Below are 11,412 nucleotides of genomic sequence, written 5' to 3'. Positions count from 1 at the left end.
AAATACCCTCATATATTATTTTTGTTATCCCATTCACTGAGAAGAAAATAAGATATAAATATATAATAAAATGCTGGAAAGGAATCACATTGAAAGAGGTAAATGTTTACTATTTCTGAATTCTTTGCTGTGTATAATTCTGGGCTAAGTGTTCATTAAATGTGAAAAGAATGGCAGATCTTGAAATACCTCACTATCCTGCTTCTCCAGGGTTTATACTTTCATATTTATTGCTGAATGACAAGGATATTACCATATCTTGTCCCAATTTTTTTCTTCCAGGGTAATATTTACTTTACTTAAATTTTAGTAAATTTCTATTTGCCTGTATATTGTGAACAATAGGAAATCCTAATTATGGTTATATATAATTTCATGTGTTTCCACTAAATAATAGAAGACTGAATACCTTTTTATTTCTCTCTGGTCTCCATTTTAGGAAAAAGAATGCTTCAAGAATACATTTATATATTAAAATTTTTAGCAAATTATCAAAAGAATTTTTCACATATCTCATTACTATGCTGTTTATTTAAGTTACCATTCTATTACTTATGTACTTTTAGACTACTAATTCTCATTTTGATTCTTACTCTTGTAAGAGATGTATTTGAAAAGCAGAGTTACAGAGAGGCAGAGAGAGAGAGAGAGAGAAAGAGAGAGGTATTTCATCCACTGGTTCACTCCACAAATGGCCACCATGGCCGGAACTGGGACGATATGATCTAAAGCTAAAAGTCAGGAGCTTCTTTAAGATCTCACACATGGGTGTGGAAGCCCAAGGAGCTGGGCCATCTTCTACTGCTTTCCCAGACCATAGCAGAGAGCTGGATCAGAAGTGGAGCAGCTGAGAGTTGAACGTGCACATATGGGATGTTGGCACTGCAGGCAGAAGCTTTATCCACCATGCCACAGCACCAAGCCCTATTTGTTTTTCTTATTTAAGTAGTTTTTTGTTAGATAAAGTACATTAAAGGGGAGTTCAAATTCTTTTCTTGCCCAATAATTAAAAAACTAGATTTTCAGATATTTTTCATGTATAAAATCCATTTTTGTCTACAATTTCCTAAGTAAAACTAACCATTGTACATGAATTTGGAGAGAGCAGAAAAGGTGAAATAGCACAGCAGTGATTTTTCTCTAAGGCTCTTTCATTTTATCACCCTTGGCAATTTTCTCAACTTGCTTTCATAACAAAAAATTTTCAAATGAAAATACCTTATTCGGAGAAACTTATTACTAAACTATTTTTTCTAAATTTAGTATATTTTAATGCACCAAAATAAAATTAATGTTTAATTCTGCTTCCCATAAAACTTTTGAAATGCCCTCATTTCTTCCAGGATAAAATGTTTTCTCATTGGAAGATAGAACATCCAAATCATACAAACTCAGGTTGCAAGGGCATGAAGGGGGATTTCACAACTGAGTCACAGAATTGCCTCACCTGAGCCCATGTCCCCTCCCCATTTCAACCCCTTGTTCTCCCTACACTAAACGGGAAAACTCTAAAATGAACTTTCTACTGGACCAGCTGAGCAGTTGTTGAATATGTAACATAGTTCAGCTTCTCCTTCTGAAAATTTTCACAAGAAAAGATATAATTAAATAACTGTAAATTGGTATCACACGCACCTTAAGAAAATGGAGATGTCAGCATACAATCTGTATACAACTACCACAAATGCTAAGTCTCAAAGATCTCTTAATTATCCCTTCCTCAAATTTCATACATGATCAGTTCAAAGGTAATGATAATTTCCATCATCTGCCAAAAGGATTTGATTGCTACATTGTTTGAATAAAAATTATATACTCCATCACTACTTAAAATCAAGAAACAATGAATCATCTCATGGTGGAAAAAATTTACTTTGAAATGCGAATGCCTAAAGAGTATGCCAAAAGAAAAGCTTCATAATCAACTGATTAAACAAAATAATTTGCTAAGCAACTACACCAATCAATATGTTAAAACACAATGGTTTATCTGTTGCATATATGTGGATGTTTCTCTACCATCTGTCATCTATTGCATCTCTATTATCTACCTTTATATATATCTTTCATCTCTATTATCTACCATCTCTGCTTGTGTATCTGTGTGTAAATACATAGAAATAATGTTCATATCTATAGAAGTGTAGCCACACATAAACATGGATATGCCTAGATATGTTAGGTAAACCAAAATGCTGACTGATTTAAGCATGGTGATGCCACCATGTTTATTTTTGATTTTTATATAAAAAGTGAAAAGAATATTTTATTGTAAGTCTGTTATAAAATACGATTCACATGATTATATTCTGTGAAACAAGTTGCATTTCATGAACCGGCCCCCATATTTCCCACAGATTTGAGTAATTTTGCCAATGATTGTATTTGATTTGTAGTCACTTATCTTACCTATTTTTGTATCACAGTTCTTAGCATTTTTTTTAGCAGGCAGAGTGGACAGTGAGAGAGAGAGACAGAGAGAAAGGTCTTCTTTTGCCGTTGGTTCATCCTCCAATGGCCGTCTCGGCCGGCGCGCTGTGGCAGGCGCACCGCGCTGATCCAAAGGCAGGAGCCTCTCCTGGTCTCCCATGCGGGTGCAGGGCCCAAGCACTTGGGCCATCCTCCACTGCACTCCTGGGCCATAGCAGAGAGCTGGTCTGGAAGAGGGGCAACTGGGACAGAATCCGGCACCCCGACCGGGACTAGAACCCCGTGTGCTGGCGCCGCTAGGCAGAGGTTTAGCCTATTGAGCCGCGGCACTGGCTAGTTTTTAGCATATTTTAGCAATTTGTTGCATGATATGTATTGCTCTTGATTCAAACTGTTGTATGCAGATCGCAGATAACTGCAACCACTCTGTCTTCATTTATTGATCAATCCACCTAGTGACTGTCAGAAGAGATTTCTGAAGCCTATTTCTTGCCTCTATCTCAATTATCAGTTATCTGAGAAAAATTCAACACAGTTGTTAATACCACTCATCTATTCCTAGGATCAGAAAAAGGGTTTCAGTGTATGTAAACAATGTGTTAAGTATATACAGATGCTTTAATCATTGAATCAACCTGCTCAAATCACCACAAAGTTATATCAGGAATACTCATGACATTTTGATTACAGAAGACATGTTTTTTCTAAAAGTAGAAAAATTTCATCCATATTTTCTAAAACAAAACAAAAAATAATGATATAGCAAAATGAGACTTTCTTTTCTTTAGGAAAACAGTTTTTATCTTTACTTTGGTAAATTGGAAGACATTATTTGTTTGTTTCTCACAGAAAGAATCATAGCCCTTGGATGGAAATAAGTGTTTCCCCACTCTGCATTCAGGGATTAATACTTGAATGGCTTTCTTTATGAAGAATGAAGCTTTACTATTTTTTATAAGGAGAAATGTTCTTCCTTTAGTGATACTATATGTAGTTAAACTTAGCAATCCTCTCTTTTCAATATAACTTTCTCATCACAAAGTATTATGAATAAAGAGAAAATGTTTGATTGCCAGATAGGAATGAGTATGACTGCAACACAGTGAAACTCTAAGAGGACAGAATGATCTGAACATGAGGCTGCTTTGAAAGATACACAGAGCAATCTGAACAAAGAAAGTCACTGCAAAGGTCATGACTCAGATCACCAATATCGCTCAGAATCTATACAGCCTAAATGCATAGTCTTAGTCTTTGCAAAATGAAAAGTAAAAAAGTCTCACCAATGCCCAGGAATTCTAATAATAAAAGTACTTGTCCTAATGAGTAAGTAATGAATAATACCTGATATGTGATATAATTTATGGCTCATCAGTACCTGAGTATAATTTGAAAAACTGATCAAATATCTGAATAGTTCTTAAAAAAACAGCAGTGAATTTCTTTTTTTTTTTAACTTTTATTTAATGAATATAAATTTCCAGTGTACAGCTTATGGATTACAATGGCTTCCCCCCCCCCATAACTTCCCTCCCACCCGCAACCCTCCCCTCTCCCGCTCCCTCTCCCCTTCCATTTGCATCAAGATTCATTTTCAATTCTCTTTATATACAGAAGATCAATTTAGTATAAAGATTTCAACAGTTTGCACCCACATAGAAACACAAAGTGAAACATACTGTTTGAGTACTAGTTATAGCATCAAATCACAATGTACAGCACATTAAGGACAGAGATCCCACATGAGGAGCAAGTGCACAGTGGCTCCTGTTGTTGACCCAACAAATTGACACTCTAGTTTATGGTGCCAGTAACCACCCTAGGCTGTCGTCATGAGTTGCCAAGGCTATGGAAGCCTTCCAAGTTTGCCGACTCTGATCATATTTAGACAAGGTCATAAAAGACAGAGTGAGGATAGTAACCAATGATCCTAAGAGTGGCATTTACCAGGTTTGAACAATTATACAGCATTAAGTGGGGAAGAGGACCATCAGTACACACATGTTGGGAGTAGAGCCATTGGTGGTAGAGTAGAGGTTATGATTACAAAGGAATGAGGCCCAAGTGCACTAGACAGGGCCTAGAACAAAGGACAGAGTCATTATTAGAGGAGCTAAGAAAGGTGCTGTCTAAGCTACAATTAAGTTTTCTGATTGAGAGGCAAATAGAACCTGATAGAAGGGACTTGATAATAATCTGATGGGCTTTAGGCCTTGTAAATTCAGAGGCCCAGACCTATCTATCTCTTCACATGGGGTATATCCTAAGGGAGGTGTGAACCTCCTAGGGGAAGGCACTCTGTTGACTTTCATTACTTGGCTGGCCTGGGAGGAGAGCTGGCCAGGTAAAGGCAGGTGGCATCTCTAACAAGAAATTTACAGTTCTGCCTGCAATGTTGCTGACCCTACTTAACCATCCCCTCAGCTGCAGTGGTCCCTTTGGAAGTTGGGCTGAGTGAAGGGCTTTTCAGCTTAGAGCCAATAAGATCTGTGGCTCTGACCTGGGCATCCTTCGACTCCAGGGCAGGTCCATTTCCAGTGATCCAACTCTTGGCAGAGCTGCCAGGGCTCTTCACAAGCTGACTTCTGCTGAAGCCCAGGTTTACCACATTGAAAGCCACTGCAGTGGACTGGCCTGTTGGGTCTCCTTGAGGGCAGATCACTGTACAGATCAGCCAGTAATAGGCCTGCCACCCATTGCTTCTGATGCCGAGCTTTCTTTTCCTCCTGGCTTGTGTTAAAGCAGACCAGAGGATGCAAGTCAAGGGAGTGCCCGTGTCCCATCTCTAATCTTCGGTGGCCTGAACTACAAGTCTATAGTCACAGGCATGTTCTGTAGTAGTTTTTCTAAGGTAGACAATGCCCATGAGGAAAATTATATTCTCACTTTAAAACTTTCTTTCCCTTTGGTCTGAAAGGGAGGTTTTTTCTACTTACTGTATACTTCGCTGATGGCGAAGTGAATCTAGCTATGAGATTATTATTTAAGTTCTTATTTTGGCTATGCTATTGCAGAAAAATGTTAGCCATCTCTTTTATAAGGTCTAAAGATTAAATTGTGCATCCTACAGATTCCTTCATAATAGAATTAGTTTCCTACCTTGAAGAGAATAGAGAAATGAAAGAACAAGTTGGGCTTAGAATAGAGAAGTGAGGGAGCAAGTCCTAGATCGCTTGCTGACAATAGCAATATCACATGAATACTTAGCAAACAGTTTCAACCATTAGATAACAACTTAAGAAAACATTTACCAGAAGGTCCAATGCCTTCTATAAATTTTAAGAATCATGTATTTGAAAACACCTCTTAAATAATCTAACAAGGTGTAGTTTGTTTAGCCAGTAAACTTAAGCACAACCATCTAAAATGTTTTTAGTTTCTTTCTACCAACAAGTCTAAAACATATGATACACAGATTCAGGTCCCACAAATTAAAATGTATCTTTGATTGATTTTAGCAGCTTAAATTTATGGACAATCTTATCTATAAGCCATTTAAAATAAAACTCTTAATAAAATTTCCCCATGTGGACATACAATATGTACACACATATAATATAGCATAATAGACCAATATAGCAATTTTAATAATAGCTTTTAAAATCTTTAACTCTTTTTGTAGATTGCCAATTGATTTGAATTGCTTTTTCTTTTTAGTAACCTCAGTTAACCATACTTTCTCTCAGTTGGTACTGTTAATACATTATTGGCTTCATCTGTTTACAGAGCCATCCCAAAGTACTGAATACAATAAAAGTGGCTGGAAAAAGTCCATAGGAACCTATAGGAGGACAGCTAAACACAGAACCAACAACGCTTTAGTTTTATGAGCAGCAGATCATATATAACTGTGGATGACAAAAGACTTTAAGTCGCCATGTTTAAAATTATAAACTCATCAACCAACAAGAGGCACTTGCTTACTTCACAGTATTTTTGAAAGCACCTGTAGGATTTTACAGGTATTTAACCCTTTAGGCCTCTGGGGCTTTCTCATTAAGATAACTATCATGTCTAGTAACACAAGATCATTAGACTTTTTAATTCTCAAACATTTGTATTAATAGCATTTTCCATTATAGAAACTTAAAGTCTGGTAACAGACATCAAGAGAACATAATAGATTACTTTAACACATTGCTTTAACAGAGCATCAGAGTTTAATTCTATGTCAAAGAGAAGTTGAGCTTCCTGTGATCTTTTGCTGTGAGGTTTCCTTCCTTTACCTTCTTTCATATTGGTGACCATGTTTCTGTGTTTCTGTGTGTAACACATCTTTAAGCATCTTTTGCAGGGCAGGATGAGTGGCAACAAATTCTTTCAGTTTCTGTTTGCTATGAAAAGTCTTAATTTCACCTTCATTCACAAATGAGAGCTTTGCAGGATATAGTATTCTGGGCTGGCAGTTTTTCTCTCTTAGTACCTGGGCTATGTCTCGCCATTCCCTTCTAGCTTGTAGGGTTTCTGATGAGAAGTCTGCTGTGAGTCTAATTGGAGATCCTCTAAGAGTGATCTGACGTTTCTCTCTTGCACCTTTTAGGATCTTTTCTTTATGTTTCACTGTGGTGAGTTTGATTACAACATGTCGTGGTGAGGATCTCTTTTGGTCATGTTTATTAGGGGTTCTATAAGCTTCCTGTACTAAGATGCCTCTGTCCTTCTCCAAACCTGGGAAATTTTCTGCTAGTATCTCACTGAAAATGCCTTCTAATCCTTTCTCCTTCTCCATGCCTTCAGGAACTCCTAGAACCCGAATGTTGGGTTTTTTAATAGTATCCTGTAGATTCCCGACAATATTTTTTAGATTTCTAATTTCTTCTTCTTTTCTTTGGTTTGCCTGTTTCCTTTCCTGTTCTCTGTCTTCTAAGTCTGATATTCTCTCTTCTGCTTCGCCCATTCTGTTTTTAAGGCTCTCTAATGTGTTTGTCATTTGATCTATTGAACTCTTCATTTCATTATGATTTCTAGTCACTATCAGAGTTTCTTGTTCCACTAGTTGTTTCATTTCATTTTGATTCCTCCTTAATATTTCACTTTCACGAGAGAGATTTTCTATCTTGTCCATGAAGGATTTCTGTAGTTCAAGAATTTGTTTTTGAGAACTTCTTAATGTTCTTATCAATTTTTTGAGATCCGCTTCTTGCATTTCTTCGATCTCATCATCTTCATAATCTTGAATTGGGGTGTCTTTTTCATTTGGGGGCATCATAGTTTCTTCCTTGTTCTTGTTAGCTTGGTTTTTGCGTTTGTTGTTTGGCATGTTGGAGATATTTGGTTTCTTCACTGTGGTGTTTTTTCTTGTTACACTATGGCTCTATATTAAGTGGACTGTCTGCTTTCAGTGGAGCCTTAGAGGCTTGAGATGAGTGTGGACTGAGAGCTGTGTTTGGTTCCTCAGGGTTGAGGGTGTGTCAAGGATGACACTCCCAGGTTAGGTGTGGTAAATCTCTCTTTTCTTTTTTTGATTTAAAAGGGAAGTAATTCCGCACAGCTGAACGTAATTGGAGGTAGTTAGCAGGCAAATGATATACCCACAGGAGCCAGAGATCAGAAGCTCTTTCCCAAGGACCACACAGGGAATCTGTGCTGCCCTCAGTGTGGGCTCCAATTCTCCTGCAGTCTCCCACTGGGTTGCCAAGTTAGATGCTAATCTCCTGTTATTTCACCCCTCCCCACAGAGTCAGGTTTTTCTGCTAGGCTCAGGGCTGGTGCAGACCTGAGGTCGCCCTGCTTATGACGTATGTCCAAAATGGCGCCTGCTCTGTCTTGCTCGCCTTTGAGAGGTGAGCGGAGAGAGAGAAGCTTGTGTCCGTATCAGTCACTTTTTAAATTTTTTTTTCTCTCTCTTCTAGTTAGCCTGGTGAACTTTTCCCCACGGAGTTTCAAGCCTCGTTCCCTCTAGCCTCCTCTTTCCGCTTGCCTGCTGGTATCTCGGGCTATGGAGATTCGGCTCACCTCGCGTTCCAGCGCTGGTGTGTTGAGTCTGCTGCTGGTGTCCCGAACTTGGGCTCCCACGCTCTCCACGCAGGTCCACTGTGAATCACTAGTTCCGGAAGAGTTTCCTCTGCTGTTTTATCCCCTACTCTTCCTTGACCCTGCAGTATCTCCACTTATATTAAACTTTCTCTCCCCCTGGACTAAGTGTGCTTCCTGCCTATTTCGCCATCTTGCCGCCTCTCATTCCAAAAAACAGCAGTGAATTTCTACATCTCCTATCAACACAGTGGGGAGAATAATCAGCACATGTAATTCACAGAGATCAATTAGAAAGGAGCAATCTCCTTTAGGAAGTAAACTTTCAAAAGATTATTGACAAATATGAGTACCAGTGGATCATGGAAAATGCATCTTAAGAAAAAAACTATGCATGGAACTCAAAATTGTTTTGCATCAAAATAAACTTGTTATTTAATTCCATTTCCATGTACTTTTGGAAGTATACTAATGCTTGTTTAAAAATGATGTGAAATATTTATTCCATACTTACAAATGAATTTGGAATATTTATTGGTAGGAGCACACTTCCAAAGGTGCATGGAAAAGTGGAGTTTTAAAATAATGGATTTTCTGGTGCAAAATAATTTAGAAACTTATGGGTAGTTTTTTCTGAAATGTACATCCAATCATCTGTTTAATGACCCCTTGCATTGAAAACGTTATGAGTAATCTCTATAGTACTATTTCCTTCTTTAATTATTGATTTTTAAAACATCAATAGATATTAATTTTATTTTTAGGATCCAAACTCCTTTTATTATTTTTGATTTTTAATTAACACATAAAAATGCATATTCATGGCATGAGATTTTATGCTTTGATATATATATATACACTATGTACTATCCTAACATGGAAAAATTTTAACTCCATGAGATTTACACTGCTGTATATTACATATAATTTCTGAAATTTAGTTACACCTGTGTTTATTTTCTCTATCTTCACATTTCTATTACTGTGGCAATAAATTTTCCATTTATTTTCTACAACAAATATAGAAATTTAAGTCATAATTTGACTTAAAAATAATTGTGTGTTTGCTTTGCAGTCTGACCCTTGTGATTTTGACTGCCTGTCTTCAAGTTTGGCCCATTCCGTCCTGAGAATTAGTGACTGAGTAGCTTAACGTGAACTCTTGACAAGGTGGAGAGCATCTTCATGACTTGTGTCCTTGTCAAAGCTAATAGCCTTTCAACTTACTCAGTAGTACAGGTCAGAACAATGAAAATACATGGGATATTTTGTTTTCCAAATCCAAAGCTCCCAACAATTATGTTCTACTCATTTATTCGTAGTGAGAGAATGGAGCTACAATCAGCATTGCACTTTGAAAGGAATAACCTGATATCATTCACATACATATGCACACAAATGACTCCTTGAAACCAAAGAGACAGATTTCTGAATTTTCATGAAGCTTATCTCTTAGCCTTCAGAGTGCATATGTATTACCAATTCACTCAGAGAATCTGCTTCTTTTTCCACTCAGATCGTGGCATTATCAATGTCATGCACCAATATGTTATAAAGTAGTGAAATGATCAAAGTCCCTGCGGGTTAATTAGAACCTTTTACAAGAAAGGTGATTCAATACTGAAGTAGGAAAATAAGGATATTCTACTGCTTCCTGTAAGATAGAATCAAATTGCATCTGGTGTTTTCTCTTAAACAATTGAGAATAAGTTTTCAGCAGATGGACAGTTTCATACCAGGGAAACATTAATTTTTCTCCACTATAATCTTTAAAGACACATCTGTCTCCTATAGAGACCAATCAAATGAGTTAAATGGGAGTGTGTTACGTACTCATTTCAAGTGCTTGAACATAGTACTCACTTACATATATTCAGGAATATTGCATTATTTTCATTTTGGTGTTTTGTTATAGATGCTGTTTCTACAGGTGCCTACACTCCTATCTTTCCATAACTTTCACTTCTTTTTATTTTAAAGATTTATTTATTTATTTGAAAGGCAGAGTTACAGAGAGGCAGAGAGGCAGAGAGAGAGAGAGAGAAAGAGGTCTTCCATCCTTCAGTTCCCTCCCCAAATGGCAGTAAAGGTCGGAGCTGCACAGATCTGAAACCAGGAGCAAGGAGCTTCTTCTGGGTCTCTCACGTGGGAACAAGGGTCCAAGGACTTGGGCAATCTTCCACTGCTTTCCCAGGCCATAGCAGAGAGAACTGGATCGGAAGTGGAGCAACTGGGATTCAAACCGGCACCCATGTGGGATGTTGGCACTTCAGGTGGCAGTCCACTATGCCACAGCTCTGGCCTCTATAACTCTTATTTCTAAGGCTCAAGGAAGCAAGGTGTACTTTTTGTTAACTGTCAAAATATGTGTATTTGAATATGTTCATTTCTTGGAATGATCTTGTTGGCTGTTTTGAAGACTATAAAAAACCAATGGTGAAATAGAATCAGATCAAAGACCCAAGCTGATATGTGGGCCATAAAAGACAAACCTGTGTATCACGTTGGGGTACTGCTAGCTAAGAAACAGTGTCAAGTAATTAATCAAGTAAATAGGAATACTTCTTCCTTGAGTGAATATTTACACTGACAAAAGGCCAAGAATCTCTTTGGGTGGAAGGATAAGAAAATTTTATCACATACAATTAACATATTAATACATAATATTTATTATATATTAAACTCTGATAAGAACAGATACTACACTTGATCTTAGCCAAAAGCCCAAGAAATGATTGTATATTAATCTCTAACCTCAATCTCTTCATGAACTCTATTAATTTAATCAAGTCTGGATCTTGTGTCAATGGTTGTAACTCTGTTTTTATGGTTCATACTAGTTCTACTTTTTACCAGATCTAGATTTATATTCTGACCAAGTAACAAAGCATGATGTTCTATGGTTGGTCATCACCATATGGCCTGAGTATAAAAGTTATCTACCACAAATATCGCACGATAGTCCATATAGATTCCTGCTACTTGTTAAGGTAATCATGTCCTATTTAA

The 11,412-nt window shown here is 37.3% G+C and overlaps 1 pseudogene; it reads right to left on the bottom strand.

Moving 5' to 3' along the window:
• Window positions 1-11,011: 11,011 nt before the first annotated feature.
• Window positions 11,012-11,139, bottom strand: LOC133762696 (U2 spliceosomal RNA; annotated as a pseudogene).
• Window positions 11,140-11,412: the final 273 nt, after the last annotated feature.

Source organism: Lepus europaeus, chromosome 6 (genome assembly GCF_033115175.1).
Source record: "Lepus europaeus isolate LE1 chromosome 6, mLepTim1.pri, whole genome shotgun sequence".
Taxonomy (NCBI): domain Eukaryota; kingdom Metazoa; phylum Chordata; class Mammalia; order Lagomorpha; family Leporidae; genus Lepus; species Lepus europaeus.
The sequence above is the reverse complement of the archived record's forward strand: the minus strand, read 5'-3'. Positions and strand labels throughout refer to the sequence as shown.